Source organism: Fragaria vesca, linkage group LG6 (genome assembly GCF_000184155.1).
Source record: "Fragaria vesca subsp. vesca linkage group LG6, FraVesHawaii_1.0, whole genome shotgun sequence".
NCBI lineage: Eukaryota > Viridiplantae > Streptophyta > Magnoliopsida > Rosales > Rosaceae > Fragaria > Fragaria vesca.
Genome location: NC_020496.1, coordinates 11,458,778 through 11,475,566, shown reverse-complemented (window position 1 = coordinate 11,475,566; position 16,789 = coordinate 11,458,778).

The following is a 16,789-nucleotide window of genomic DNA, read 5'->3' as shown; positions in this document are numbered from 1 at the left end:
TCATGGAAGTTCATTCAAATATCATGATAACTCGTCTTTTAGCTATGATATAGCAATTTGAGTAACCGTATATGGAATTAGTGTTGAATTTTGTTACATATAGCTTTATCAACTTTATGAATATGATCATCGTTGACATCATATGAGTATATATGAGACAACAAATACATATGTGTAATAGAAATATAGATATTTTTTTTGAATAGATAGATATTATAAGAGAAATTTTATTCACACATTGCAAAATACTAGATACACATCTCTTTTTTCATACACCTAACAATAGATTTTATGGTATGTTAAATTACCAAAATATCAAAATTATTAGTAGTTTACATTTGCAATTTCTTTTCCTTTTCTAGGTCAACCACATATGGAAGTTATGCAATAATGCTCAATTAATTTACTTTAAATTATTCTTTTTTATATAAGTACGTTCGTTGCACCGAGAGAGCTCGAGCTTGATGAATGAATCAAACTCTTATAATTCCAGTACAATCAGTTAAGAAGAAATTCTATAGCGCGCTAACAAACGTAATGAATACAAAAACCAAAATGCTCACAGATAGATGTGGGAATATGTATTCGACTGAGATAAAATGCTACATATGCTTATAATTTTGTTGGTAAAAACAACATTGAATGTACATAGGAGCTTCAAGATGGATAAAAGAAACAAAACTAGAAGATGCATAGGGTAATGTTCATGTCGTGAGAGATTATATATTGTAGCCGCTTGTTTGTTCTTGTTGAGGGTTTTTATTTTTTTAATATATATTTTAAATTATGATGGTATATAAAAAAGAAAAGAAAAGATGTGTATTTTAGTTAAGAAAAATGCCCATTTGCACAAAAATAACAAAACTAGAACCCAATTCAATGCGAATCTAATTCATAATCCCATTCCAATGAAACTTGAGTAAAAGACAAACTTACCCTCACTTCTATTCAACTAACCCTCTCTCTCCTTTCCCAGTTTCATGATCTGAATTCTTCTTCTTCTTTTTTTTCTACCTCTTTCTCTCTCTTGTTGCAAAGACGTCTTCTCGAGTCCTCAATGACGATGTTGCCGCCCCGCCTTGGAAGACAAGAATTGTCGGAATACTCTACAGATCCCTATGTCTGATTCCTTCCTGGAGACTGAGGCCTCGTCGCTCGTCTCTCGGCGCTCGTCGGTCGGCGCTAGTCTCTCGGCTGTCCGCGCTCCGTGCTCAACGCTCGTCGGTCGTCTCTCAGCGCTCGGCGCTCGTCTCTCGGCTTTCGGAGCTCAACGTTCGTCGGTTGTCTCTCGATGCTCGGCGCTCGTCGGTCACCGTTCGGCGCTCGTCGCTCGTCTACGCCCGGTCGCTCTCTCGCTTGAAGCTAGCCAACGAAGATCAAGACGTGTAGCGCCTACATCAGATCAATCGTGGCCAGCAAATCACCACGGAAGCTTGGATTGGTGTTAACTTTATTCTCATTTTGACTTCACTGTTATTTATCAATACTTTCATTGAAATTAAAGTCAATATTTACCTTGTTCTTATTCTTCTTCTATCTTCTTCATTTTTCTGTGTTTTGATTGATAATTGAGGGGTAGTAATTGATTATTGAGGGTCAGTAACTGATTATTGGGGGTCAGTAACCAAAGTATTGAGGGTCAGTAATTGATTACTGAGAGTCAGTAACTGATTATTGGGGGTCAGTAACCAAGTTATTAGGAGTCAGTAACTGATTATCGGGGGTCAATAATTGATTATTGAGGGTCAGTAACTGATTATTAGGGGTCAGTAACCAAGTTATTGAGAGTCAGTAACTGATTATTAGGGGTCAGTAATTGATTATTAGGGTCAGTAACTAAGTTATTGGGGGTCAGTAACTGATTATTAGAGGTCAGTAACCGAGTTATTGACGACCGGAGAAAATCTGATTTACTAGGGGTCAATAACCGGCGACCAAAGATATTTCGGCAACCGGTGACCGGATTCTCGCGACCGGTGACTAGAGTCCGGTGAGGTTCCGGCAAAGTCCTCGCGCTCTTTCATTTTCTCTCTCCTTATACATGTTAAAGTGGTGAGGGTAAAATTGTCTTAAAAATATACAAAAATTATTATTTTATTATAACTTTAATATAGATTTGTGTATTTAGGCATAAATAAGAACACATTATATTGGCATGGGCTCATGCCTATTAAATTCATTGAAATGGGCAATAAAAGGTTTAATTAGTACTAAATGGACATTTTCCCTTTTAGTTAATATGTATGGTGTATTATGAATGATGATAGTTTAGGAAGTTTGGGGTTGTGTATCTAGTAAAATGTTTAAACAAAAAATTAGATATGTGATGTATTAAGTAAAGTATGTGTATTTAGTATTTTGCAATGTGTTAATAAAATTTCTCATCTTATAATATAAATAACAAAATAGAGAAAAGATGAAGGAGATCTAGAAGGGTCAGTGTCAAAACCAACATTAGGAAGAGATAAGAGCGGAAGGAAACGTGATCAGGGGGGATCCATTGAGAATGATCGAGCATCCTCGACCAGAGAGAAGAGGAAGGCTCCAGAAGCTTATATAACTTGAGACCCATTATCAAAACGGAGGACCGACGATTGAGATTTGATTGGGAAGTATAACGACGACAAACTGGTCTCAACGATGAGCTATTATATATGAAACTGTAAGTGCTTGACATGGTATTTGAATTCGGTAGGTACGAGATATGATGATTTCATTCGGGTTGTTGTGCTTGGGTTTGGCTTGGATATATATATTGTAAGTACTTCATGGTTTTCTTCTAGAAATTTGAAAATGGATTTTGTTAATATAATGATTTTGTGTTGATTGGCATATCTAGGAAGGAGAAAGATTTTAATATGATAAATGGAAACAAGGGTATGATTGCTGTGAACATGAAAGCTTGAACATGTGACCATAATAAATTAATGGACATGTTATAGCTCCGAGAACTAAGTTGGTGATTTTATTCTCCACAAAAAGCTGGATTATTTGAAATTTATTTGGGGGTCAAGATGTTACAGTTTTGGTGTCTGCATATTTAGATAATGAAAACTTTTGGCGCACCACAATTTAGCGCTTTGGCAACGAAAGATTTCATACAACATTATCTCTTTGTAGGGTCAAGTTATAGTTTGCTAGGCTCATATTAAGTGAGTGGAAATATACAATGTAATGGTATGTGAATCATCCCAATCTAATTCATGGGTCTGTATCAGTGTCATTCTGGCCTTGATATTATTAATATTATGGGTTACGTGCCGGCCTTTGATTCAAAAAGAAAAAAGAATTAAGATATTTGCTAGTGCATAATAGCAACCGTCCTTATTGATCCTTAATTCCAACGGCTCTATGCCTTTTCTCTTCCCTCACATGGGATTTGTCATGCGGGGCCTAGATTCCAAGTTGATGTGGTGATGAAAGCCCGGGCCTTCTTTTTTCCTTACCTGGGTCATGGGTTTGACCCAGATCTTAACCCAATGATCGTTTGGGTAGATTATTGCAAATTTTGAAGCTATGTCATAAAATGAGGTGGCTGTAAGCCCAAGTCACGCTTTTGACCTAGGGGTGGACATTCTCTTATATGTCATAGATTGACTTGTTGTCTCCAATGATTTTGTGACATTTGCCCAAATAGCTAGTAGTGAAAATATATCCAGCAACTTTATCTTGGCTGCGCGCTCCTATATCAACCAATAAGAAAAATATATTGCAACTTGTCATGTTGTCCAATTAGATAAGAGTGAAACTAAAAACCATTTCAAAGTTGCAAACTCGAGCACATTATCGTTTAGAGCAGGGCCGGACCTGAGATTTGAAGACATGAGGCGAGTTCTAAGAATAATGCCTTATGATTATACGAGTAACAAAATGATGGCGAATTGGTCATAAAAAAATTGGTCATCCGTCAGAATTTGTAGCTATGGATAACTAGATGAAGAACGTAACAAAAACAAATTAGCTCCTGACGAATGGATAGATGAGTAGAATGGACGCGAGAAACTAAGAAAGAAATGGAAAACTTAAGGTTTATATAAAATTATCTATACATATACATATAGGTAAAATACTGTTTAGTCCCTATAATTTAGGTTTGTCATCCCTTTAGTCCTTGAACTTTTAATCTAATCTGTTTAGTCTTTAAACTTACAATTTCTACTCTAGTTAGTCCTTTCTGTCAGAATATTCTGTTAGAAAAAAATATTCTATTTTTCTTTGTTATCTTTAATTTCCTTGTTAAAAGAAAAATGGACGGAGCATGGTGGGCCTTGAATTTTGAATTTGTTTATTTAACATTTTGCAAATATTTGAATCTATCCTTGTACTCAAAGGTAAACAGTTAATTTTTAATCATTAATAGGAGAATCTATTGCTACTCGACTAGAATTGTGGCTAAACTTTCATATAAAGAATTACAAGAAGAAAAAAAGAAATTTTAGAAAATTAAAAGAAAGAAGAGACAAGCTTCCTAGAAGTATCAAAAATTACTGGGATATTATTTTTCAGTTACAAAGAAGGATATACGAATCAAGAGAAGAAATTAAAGTTCTTCAAGAAACTTTTGAACAAGACCAAAAACCTCTTGATATTTTGAGCATCGGTTAGATCCGCCTAAGCTGGTATCAGAGCCTGCTTGGCTCAAAAGCAAGTGAGAGCAAAAGCTTATGCCACAAAGTTGGCTTCTTTTGACTAACAAGAGAAATCCAAACTTAAAAATTATCAGTCCTATTGTACTACGAAAGGAACTGATAAGTGGAAAGTGTGCTTTCATACAAGACATATTCAAGAAAATCAGTAATCCATTGAATATGTTTGTAAAGTATTAAATACTTTCTACAACGAACATATTCATCTCCAAAGAGAAATCGGAGTAGAAGAGTTTGATCCAACTAGACCAAGCTTAATCGAGTTCCTAGATCATTTATCTAGGGATAAAACTTCTGAAAAAATTACAGAACAACTCGAGAGATTTAATCTACGGATTAATCAACTTGAGGAAATAAATTAAAAAATTGCTAGGCTTGAAATCAAGCTAGATTATCTCAAGGAAAAACAATATCTAATAGATATTGAAAGGAAATTAGTTCGCACTGAGAATCTTGCAAACAACATTCATCAGCAAGCTGTAAAACTAAGAGATACTGAAGAAAACTTGAAAAAGCTTTTAGAAACTCTTATCTTCAGAATAGGAGAATCAAATAGTAGATCTAAAAGTAAAACATGAAGGTGTTAAAGCTATTGGCTTTCATCGTCCTACAAAAAAACTTGCTGTAAATGTGGAAACAATAATTCATCAGCAGAATTATAATATCGCTTATCTCCAAGAGATGAATACTAACCTCGAAATTCAATGTCGAGAGTTACATAACAGAATCTCAAATCTACAGAAGATTGTAGAAAAGATGAAAGAAGGAGAGAGTTATGAGACGATAAATGAAGAAGCACTAGCTCAAAATGTGGCTAGTAAAATCATTATACCTCCCCCATCCTCACCAATGGGAGAAGGAAGATTAAGGTTTAGTGAACCAAAGCTTTTTGAATGAAAATCAGCAAAATCAACAACCAAGAGAGATATGAAGATGCAAAGTAGAATCCTCAGTAAAAGAAACACAGTTCCGGTACAATTAATAAACACTCAAGAATTTGAGTATAATGAAATCGAATCTAGTGTGCGAGAAGCATCTGCTCCTAGATTTAAATTCAACGAGATGTATAAGAAAGGATCTTTCATTATGGATTCCCACAGATTTCAAGATTCTTGAATTGACTGTTCCAGCCACAGGTGGAGAAACGGACATCAGATTGATAACTCCTAAAGAAGTAAGTGAAGCTTTCCAAAAAAAAATATTCCTATATGCATATTGGAGCGGTCCAAATAGGAATAAAACTCTTAGCCATAGATGGTATTGACCGTTCTGTTCTATGTGTCTTACAAGACGTTACAAGACGATAAAATAACATATTTTAAGAAAAGTCTGTTAAGAACGGTAGAAGCTTCCTTGTGCAACCAAGTTGCATATTTCAATGTGTTCCCAAACTTCACAACACATCTCAGAGATGCTGCTCACTGTCTAAGATTGAGAATTAAGACAGATGGGTTTTCTATGAAGAAGGGAATGATGGAACTTGCGATAGATTATCGAATCTATTATAAGTTGATGAGCTCAAATGTGACTCCAAATACCAGGTTTCTAAATAGCCCTGGGATTACCACATCTGTTCTCACAACCCAAAAAATAATTCTCAGCAAAAGCATGTCACGAAATGACATCAAGTAACATTCCCAAGAGAATGGAATTTGACCCCTCCTGTCAAACAGTTTGAAAGCTCCAACGCTTCAATTTATGAAGACATAGGAGGAAAGATAAGTTTACAATTTCATAGGCATTCATTTGCTAATTATGAAGAAGCTAGTTCCTTTGGAACTAAGTCAATTTTTCATGAAAAGGCCTCTGAGGAAGAAGATACTAAAAGACCTATGAAAATGCTTAGAGCAGGAGAATTAAAAGGATTGTATGCTCAAGCTGAAACTTGTGAATCCATAAAAGAATTAGAGAAAATCATAAATGAAGTTTCTCAAATTCAACTTGGAAATGATAAGAGGAAGATTCTTCCTTATCAAGCAGCAAGAGAAGAGCAGTCAGGTTCATCGTCTATGGATACAGGAGAAGGTGAGAGGCAGACCCCTCATGAAAATGGTCATACCATAGTACATAATATTACAAACAATCCGACTAAGATCATTCGGGAAAAGAATATCAAGCTTCCAAAAGGGCAGACTCCTACAAGAAGGAGTCGAGAACAAAGTTCTCAGAAGTATATCCCTACAGAACCCAAATAGGGATAGTCAGTGTCCGAAAGAGGGGTTTATCTGGATTTAGACCAGGTAGAAGATAAAAGAAAGACAATAGATAACTGGGTAACTAGTTTAAAGCTAACTCAGGCTCTAGTGTTATCAATGTTTGCCTACGAGGATGTTCATGCATATTATGAGTCAACCTTAACTGGAATAGTCCAGAAGTGGTATCAGTCCTTCAAGAGAAGTTCTCAATGGGCTGATTGGGTAGTCAATCTAGCTCAGACTAATAATCCTTTAGACTTTGCAGTACCGATCTATGCACAATTTTGTGGAGATATCATTGGGCATAGTGAGTAATCTAAAGAACGAGCTAAGGCAAATATTTCATAAATTGAGTATTTGTAACATGAGATATTTTGAGGAATACACCAATGAGTTCCAAAATTATTTCTGCACTATTGGAGATATTGAGAATGAAGATCTCATCAGAACATATTATAGGAAGTTGCTAGAACCTTGGAACGATGCAGTAGCACAATCATTGGAAGAAAACCCTCTTCAGTATTTTACTGTAGGAGGGATAGAAGAAAGAGTTATGGATCTCCTAAGAAAGCAACGTACAGAGAACAGAAAATCTAAAACTACTAAGAAGCAACTCAGAGGAGTTAAGAATATGTGTCCAAAAATATTAGATACCCCAACACAATGGGGATGTCATATTCCTAAAGAAGGAAAATACAGAAAGAAGTTCTCTGGCACCAAATATGGTAAAAAATTCGCTTCTAAAAAGAAGTATAAGTTCAGGAAAATGCCTGAATATAAGAAAGAGCAATCTTCTCAAACTTCTCCTAGAAAGAGAATTTTTAAAAGAAAAAAGAAAACCAATTCTTCTTCTATAGAAGTAAAGAAAGCAGATGTTGGCTTTGCAAAGCAGAAGGACATTATAATTGCTGAATATGATGAAGCAATAGAGTACTAATCTAAAAGGCTTTGAAATTGCGTATTCTGATGAAGAGAATGAATCAATATATTCTCTTGAGTTCCCATCAGAAAGTGAGACATAAAGTGCTTCAGATAGCTCTGAAGAAGAAGAAGAAGAAGAAGAAGAGGAAGATATAGGATATCGCCCTATATTTCTATTACATATTTAAAATTGAAAAGAAGAAAACTCTGATATTATCAGTACTTTTCATCCCAATCCGGGAAATTTTAATTGTGACTATTGCAAATGCGATGATTATAATACAATTCCCATGTACTGTGAAAATACAGGAGAAACTTATCATCGAGAATGCTTTATTGCAGAACTCAGAAGAAAAACCAAGGGTAATGAAGCACATATCCTGGTAGAAGAGGAATATAATGTATTCCATAGAAAAGAACAAGAGAAGAAACTGGAAGAAGAAATAAAAACAATGAAGTTTGTAACTTCATTAAGCCAGAACAAGGAAATAAATGAATCTCTTGTTTCTCTTAATTCCACAACTGCTGTGACAAGAATTGGTATCAATTTGCTTGATTCAGTAACTATTGAAAGAAAGGTCAATCCTTTCACATAATTACTCGATGCTTCAAGCAAGCAAGAAAGTGTAATGCCAGTCCAGACAAGCATATATAATAATTGTATTACTATAGGACTGAAGTTTCCTAATTACAAGAAATATCATCTACATACATTTGTAGATAGTGGTTCAGGATATTCTCTTGCTAAAAGATATGCTATCCTTGAAGAATATTGGGAAAAATCACTAAGAACAGTTACTGGAATTGCAATGGAAGAAAACAGAATAGTCATTGATACAATGACCTGAAATGTAAGAGTTTCCTTGGGAGGAGGAAATTTTATTCTCAAAATCCTCTGACAGTGTGAAGGCCAGACAGCTGATTTGTTGATTGGAAATGACTTTCTTCTGCAACAAATAGTAATTCAAACACCAGAAATCATTGGGTTTGAGAAAAATCGAAAATTTTATTAGGAATCTCGATTAACAGACGCAATGAGCGTTACAAGTAAAGGATTTGCAGACCAATATCAGAAGTCGTCAGCGAAGAGTGGTGATTATAAGCCAATTTTAAAGCCAGTTTTGTTGTTACAAGAACAGCTTAAAGGTCGTAGTGAGATCTTGGTAAATGAAACAACAAGTTTAGAAGACTCTGATTCAAAAGAAAATTCTGAATATCAAAATTCTGATGATGAGAGTTCTAATGGAGAAGAAGAATACATCAGAGAGCATAACTTAAAGGTATATGCTAATAAAGTAGAACAAAAGAAAATACCAACTCTCACAGAAATAGAAAATTTGCTGAAACCAGTAATCAGTGAAGAATCCTCAGCTGTATTAGGAAAGAGACCCAATATATTGTCAGCTAAAAATGCATGATGCAAATATTATTTGCCATGTTAAGGCCATCCCTCATTATAGGAAAGAAGATAGAAAAGAAATGGAAAATCAGATCCAAGAGCTTCTGGAAAAGAAGTTAATCAGGCCTTCAAACAGTCCTCATCATGCCCCAACTTTCTTGGTAAGAAATCATGCAGAACAATTAAGGGGAAAAGCAAGAATAGTGATTGATTACAGGGATGTGAATAAAAAGACCGTTAAAGACGGTTATTAGATAGCTTAGGTGAGAATTCTCATCAACAGGCTTAAAGGAGCAAAAATCTTCTCTAAGTTTGATGCAAAATCAGGCTTTTGGCAGGTTAAAATGCATTCTGATTCCATTGCTTTAACAGCCTTTGGAACTCCTCAAGGGCATTATGAATGGTTAGTTATGCCATTTGGTCTTAAGCAAACCCTGTCTATTTTCCAAAGGAAAATGGATAATATCTTCAAACCTTATTCAGATTTTTGCATAGTTTATATAGATGACATTCTTGTCTTCTCTAGAACTATGAATGAACATCTAAAGCACCTAGAACAGGTGTGTAAACTTATTGTCCATAAGTTTATCATCCTTGGACAATAAAAGATTCACCTTATAAAAGGAGAAATTGATTTCCTTGGCACTCATGTTAAGGATGGAGAGATTCGTCTCCAAGAGTTAAGAAAATTAGCCAATTTCCAGACAATATCCCAGATGCAAAATCTCTGCAGAGATTTTTGGGAGTTGTTAATTTTGCGAGAGATTTTATTCCTCAAATCAGTGGTCTTACTACACTTCTCTCTCCAAAAACAAGTTCTAAAAAGAACTGGTCTTTCATGACAGTTATACTGTCAGAAAAATTAAAGAATTAACCAAAAACTCTCCTCCTTTACAGTTACCTGAAGAAGGAGATTTGATCATCTTGCAAACTAATGCAAATGATTATTACTGGGCAGGAGTTGTTTTAACAGTTGCTCCAAATACAAATCATGAAAAGATTTGTAAATTCCTATCAGGAAAGTTTAATGTAGCAGAGTTAAACTATTCTACTGGAGACAAGCAAGTTCTTGCCTTAATTAAAAGCATTAAGGGTGCTGAGGCATTCTTAGGAAATAAATTTGTAGTAAGAACTGATAACAAAAGAGTTAAAAATTTCAAAAACTACAAATTAACTGATGCTGCTGATAGAGGAAGAGTTCTGAGATGACAAATGTTTTTAACTCAATATGAATATGTTGTTGAAATGGTTGCAGGTGACAAGAACTATTTGTCTGACGCTCTTACGAGAGAAATGGCGATGTTTGAAAGAGAATGTCGCAATCCAAGAAGTCGAAAACTGGTATCAGAGGAGAAGAAGCTTTGGGAAAAATACAAGAGCGGTGATAAAACTGTAGGACCTCTCCATGATGGACCAGGTTATCAATATATTGTTTCTTATGGAGCTGCTGAGTCATGCCAGCCTTTGAAAAGAATCAAGCCAAGGACTAGATCAAGGATGGGATGAGTTTTCAGACCATTCTAAAAAAGATGTAGATCAGTTTGTTACTTCTGATGAAGAAAAACTCGCACATGAGTTCTTGCTGTGTCTGAAAGGAACAGTCTCAACTGATCAGTCTCAGGGTAAAAGACCAGCTAGCCCATCTCAAACAGCAGACGGTAAAGGCATATCAAGTCCGTTTATGGCTGCTACTTCGCCAAAAAACAGAAATGCCTCTTTTAGGACAACCAATTTACCTTTAGTTACTGGGAAGAAGGTTGTTCATGATCAGCCTTTGAAGATCTTTCAGAGACCCGTATTCAAAACAAAAAGCCTATTGACCTTTAAGTAGAAGATTATTATTGATAATGTTCTGCTTGCATTTTATGAAGAGAATGAGGCTCAGTTACTTCAAACACTTAAAGCTTTAACAGAAGAATTGTATGGATTCCATACAGAGGACAAAGGTGTGCAAGCAGAAAATCGAGCAGGAAATTCTAAGGCTGTTTACCTTGAAAATCCTGAGAGTACTAAAATTCCAATACTAGCACTAAAAGAATCTAAATGGTATAATTTTCATAATCTCTTAGGAGAAGGTAAAGATGTTCTTCCTAAAACATTATCACTAGTCCCTGGCCCATATTATAGGAGATATTTGGTTGATGTTTAAGCAGAGCATCCCTAAAAACACAAGTTATGGCTTAAGGAAAATGATTTTGTTCATAACCTTTGGACAAAAACTAATAAAGATTTAAAAGGTTTCCCAGATACAATATCTGAAGCTGTCAAGAACATTAGACCTGATGGATGTATTTTGAGATTAAAATTCATTTCTACTCCTCCAAAATGGATTGAAGTAGATGGACAAACAAATTATATCTCTCTATATCATTTTGTCAGGTTAATCCAAAGTCCAGTTCAAAAACCAGCTGTTGCAGGTGGCAATGGTAGACCAAATCAAAGCATCTCATGGATGAAAGCTATAGCTATAGCTTTTATTAAAGATGTGGTTCTAAGAGACTATGATTCAAGTCTTTTGGCAAGTGGAGAAAAAATAATTGTCACTTGCTATAATCGTCCTCCACCAGAGAACTGTGACTTTTTCACAGCTCTTATGTGGAAAGAAATTGATTGCACTCTGGATACCATCACATGGCTAGAGAGAGTTGAGAAGGAAGAAAAGTATAAGAATTCTTATCCTTTTGATTCAGATTTGGACAATGAAGAAGATGACACTACACGTGATTGGGAAAACAGTGGTCCTAACTCTTCAGCAAGATATGAGGAAGATCCAGAAGAATATCACAACATAGTAAATATGTTGGAAAAATAAACAGTTGCCGACGCATCAAGACAATCAACTTTTTCGTTTGGTAAAAGTTAGTGGCTGCTGACGCATGAAGACATAAGACTTTTCTTTTTCAAAAGTAAAGTTATCAAGCTAAGGATTCCTCCTGTCCTCCACTAAGTTAGGTGTGTTTTAATTCTAGTTTGGAGTTCGCTCCCTGTATAAGGGGCCTTAAGAGTCAGTAGGAAGGCATTGATCAGAAAACTTGAGATAGAAGTTCGAAGTTCTCTCAACATTTCTCAAGAAGTAAGATAGCCAGAATACAGTCTTCTGGTATAGTGTGAGAATAATAGAGTGTTTATTGTGTGGTGTGCTGTAATCATTTGGTGTGGAGTGCTTATTTACAAGTAAGTATTTATGCTGTAATTATAAGTATGAGTAGCTAAACAGCTTTTACCTGAGAGTGAGGCTCTGGGTTTTGTATTTGTATTCATGTCTAAATAAATAAATTCTATCTTGTGCCCCATAATCCATCTCAAAAATATTTATTTTCTTTGCATATTTATTTCAATATTACTTTATGTTTGTAACTATTTTACTTTGTAAGAAATTAGGTTTTTCCACACTAAGACAACAATGATCCCGCTATGATTAGTAACCATTAGATAAGAGGTCGTTAGGTGAAATGTTGGCATATTGAAAGCTAGTTCTTAAGAGAGGGGTAAGTCTAGTTACTTAAAAGTAAAGTTTAAAAAAAAAATAATATATATATATATATATCTCTTTTTGTAACGAAAAAACAGTGTTTTAATGAAAGTTTTTAACAAAAAGACTTTTTGGATGAGAAATCAAAACCTCAAGGACCATATAGATGTTTTTAAAACTTTGAGGACTAAATAGATGACTTGTTTAAACCTTAAGGACTATACAAAGTTTAATTCTATACATATATAAGGAAAAATTTGGTGCCCTAAATATTTGGTGCATGCATGAGGTGACTACCTCTTCAGCCTCACCTAAGGTACGTGCATGCAAAACGTCACATGAATGTTAAATTGTTAACCAAACATGTTATGGATCCAACTAGAACCTGCACTTTCACTCTCACTTCTAAGATCAGTACTCAAATTAGTGCTTATATCAAACTCATATCAGTAGTTAGACAATATTATGATGCATTATATCTCATATATATGAATAGTAAACCACATATTAGTTAGTAATTACTGACCAAATTTCAGTTTATAAATACATCATTTACACATTATCTTATACATTTAAGGACAAAAATTAACAAATTAGGACAAACTAATATCTATATGTCATCTGTCACTATATATTTTACCAAAGTACTCTTCACTACATATTCTACTACTACTATGGACGTACTACTGCCGTGTCAACGAGAGACATGTTATTACCGTCACTACAAAAAAGAATTCATTTAGCCACCAGAAATCGCCATGGCTTGGATTTGCCGTGGCCATTGATCCTAAATTTGCGATGGCGAAGCCACGGCAAACACGCCGTTGCTAAATCAAAACTAGTTTGCGACGACAACATTTTTCCGTGGCAAAATTCGCGACCGCAAACTAGCGCAGTCGCGTTTGTTTTTATCAACGGCGACGACAGGTGAGTGCCGTGGGAAGAAACCAATTTTATTTCTGATTGCTGCTACGGTTGCGTTCGCCGTCGCCTGTGTTCTTTCAGTGTTGGAATGCGCCAATTATCCCGCTTTCCATTTTGACGAAAAAAAGTTAATTTTCTAAAACCAAATTAAACCAACTCTCTTCAGACATAGCCCCCATCTTTATACTCTATCTTTACTCTCTTTCTTCAGACAAACCCCCATGCCACAAACCTAATTCCTCTCTTCTAGAAATTGCCCATCCTATCCCCATAACCCCCATTTTGTCAAATCCGTTGAATTAGGATAACAGATTGGGGTTAACAGCAGGAGGAGAGCTTGTCGACAGTGGTTGGTAAGGCATCGATGGTGGTTGTAGATTGGTAAGGCTTCGACGGTGGTTGTAGTCATCGGGAGGAGAGCTTGTCGGTTTTCATCTAATCGGTAGCGGTACAAGACTGTATCGAATCGGTGGCGGTGGGTTTGCGCTGGCGGCGACTTCTTCGGTTAAGTCATGTCGAATCTCTAGAGGTCGACGACGGCGGCTTCTTCGGTCAACCCTAATCGCCCATCTCTTCCAGAAATCCCTCTCAATCTTTACTCAATCTGGGTAACAGATTCTCTCATTCTAGCAAATTGAGATATAACAGGTTCTCTCATTCTATGTTCATTTTAGTTTTGTTTTCTCATTCTGGGTTTCAGTATGACGATGTTTTCTCATTCTGGTTTTCCATTATGATGTTTCAGGATCAGCTATTGGATCTGTGGTGAAGAGAAGGGCAGATTTGGTTCTATGATAGTCAGTTCATATTTCTTTGAGCTATTCGTAATCCTTTCACTTTTCCTTACAATATGCTAGTCAATGTCAGCTATATGCTCTAGTATAAATAAGTGTAAGTACCGAATGGCTGGTGATGTTATGTATATGAATAAAATTATCAGAGTGTTTCTAAGTTTTCCTATGATGGGATTGGCATGAAGCCTAATTTTGGGTGAGAAACCTAGGAGTGATTCCTAAATCAAAGTGTTATGTGTGAGTTTGAAGCCTAAAGCTTTAGAGTTTGTCAATCCTGGTGTTTAGGTAGTAATTTTGCTACATCAACTCTATAATATAAGAAGAAAACAAATTGAAATAATGTAGGAAGCCGAGAACATGTTTTATCTTTTTGGTTCCTACTACTGTATATGGAATGTAGAGGACAGTCCCTTAGTTTCTATGGTCTAACTTTTACATGCCTATTTATAATTTCTGCTTTTCCAAAAACATTAACCTCAACCAATAGCGTTTAGAGTCTGCCAATGTGTGAGTAGTTAGCACGTCTCTGCCAATTAAATCTGGAGCCTCTGTTAGAGAAGTTTTTAATAATATTCAGTAACAGAATTTTTCATCACAAAAAAAAAAAAATCTCATTCATACATGATTGAAGTTGCATATGAAGGTTTGGTCTTGAGAAAAGAATATTTGGTTGGGTTGTCAATATTGCCTGAATTGGATTGGGGTCTATAATATTAGAGCTCCAGTGAAGAAACTCATATTTGTTATTTGGTGGTTGTTGCTGGGTTTTAAAGTTTAATTGTATTTGGGATGTTGTGTTGGAGTGAGCTAAGAAAAAGGCAACTCTTCTGTATCAGATTAATTTGAATTTGTTTCCTTCATTACATGTCATTGAGCAACTTGGATTTTTTTTCATTTTATTCAAACTGAAATATTTTTGTTTAATCTTGAAATGTTTACCGTGACACTTAACATATAATGAGTTTTATATATTAATGGTTTGTTAAGATGGAATAGCTCTGAAGTGTAAACTTTGTATTGGGTTTAAGTATTGGGTTACTATCTGAGTTTACATCAACAATTAAACTTTGTTAATATTGATGAAGGATAAAGTGTAGAGACAAAGAGATAGCAAGAGAATCATAATTTTATTCATTGATAAGAGCCTTTTATATAGAGAATTACACAATACCAATATGGTAAGGATATGAATACATAGATCTAGTCTAACTACATATCCTATTGGCATAAGGCCAAGGCACACATAGAGAATATCCTAGAACACTGCCCCTTGTGCCGCGCGCTGATATGCCGATGGTGCTGATCTGTTGCCTCGTCAAAAACCTCGTCAAGTCACAAAAACCCTGTGGGAGAAAAACTGAACCTTGATCGTAGGAGAAAAAGAGTACAACGCACCCTTCACATTTCATAGTGACATGTATGTATGTGCTAGACTCCCCCTGAAGTTCGCACCTCCCCCTGATCTTTACATCAATCATAGGGCTCTTCCTGATTCTTACTAATCACGGAAGTTTCAAAAACTTAGCATGTCAATGCTCTTTAACATGTCTTCAAATGTGGCATTAGATAATGATTAACTAAATCATGCCGTATTGTCCTCAAATGATCTTTTACACTTAGATCTTGAGGAGAATGTCGCTTGTGAACTCAAAACATAAGTTCGTGCATGGAATCAGATTTCCGCGCAGCATGACCTTCAATTACTAGAACAGTCGTAACTTCCTCTCGGAAATACATATGAATGAACCGTAAACGGTTTTGGAAACTAGACTCATTTAGCTTTCCAACCGTATATTACACACATTCTGGTTCATCAGGAGCTGTTCACAAAGTCTAGTCGAAGTTGACTGTTTTGCCAAAATCAGATTCTCGGACAGATTTGTCCTACTTTACGAAAACGGCCATAACTCACTCAATATAATAGGTATGATCAAATGGTTGGTGTCTCTGGAAAGTAGACACATAGACCTTTCCAATGGTACCAATTTCACCATTTTCCAGTGAGTGAGATTTCCTGTAGGTCCCGTGGAAGTTGACCTACAAAACTTGGCAGATTCTGATTTCGCTTTTGATGTGTCTTTCTTATGTAGGGATAGAATAAGCCTCAACCTTTCATACCATTAAGTATTGAAAAAGAAGCTACTGCCATTACATTGGCGTTGCGTGGGCGCATAGCTACACTTAGCTTTACAACTTTTCATAGCGAATGAGATGTCAAGTCTTTCGTATTGTGTTGAGTACATTGATGCATCTAATTGTACTTAGATGGGAACTCCATCTCTTCACACATATTTGTCATCTTGCTTTAGACAAAACAACGGATCTCTCTTTAGAGCAAAGACCTTGACTAATCATGGGAGTATATGTAAGCCTCACTAGTTATAGAGCGTCTAAGCCGATTGATGGAAATCATCATCAATACAGTCATCGAGTGCCTT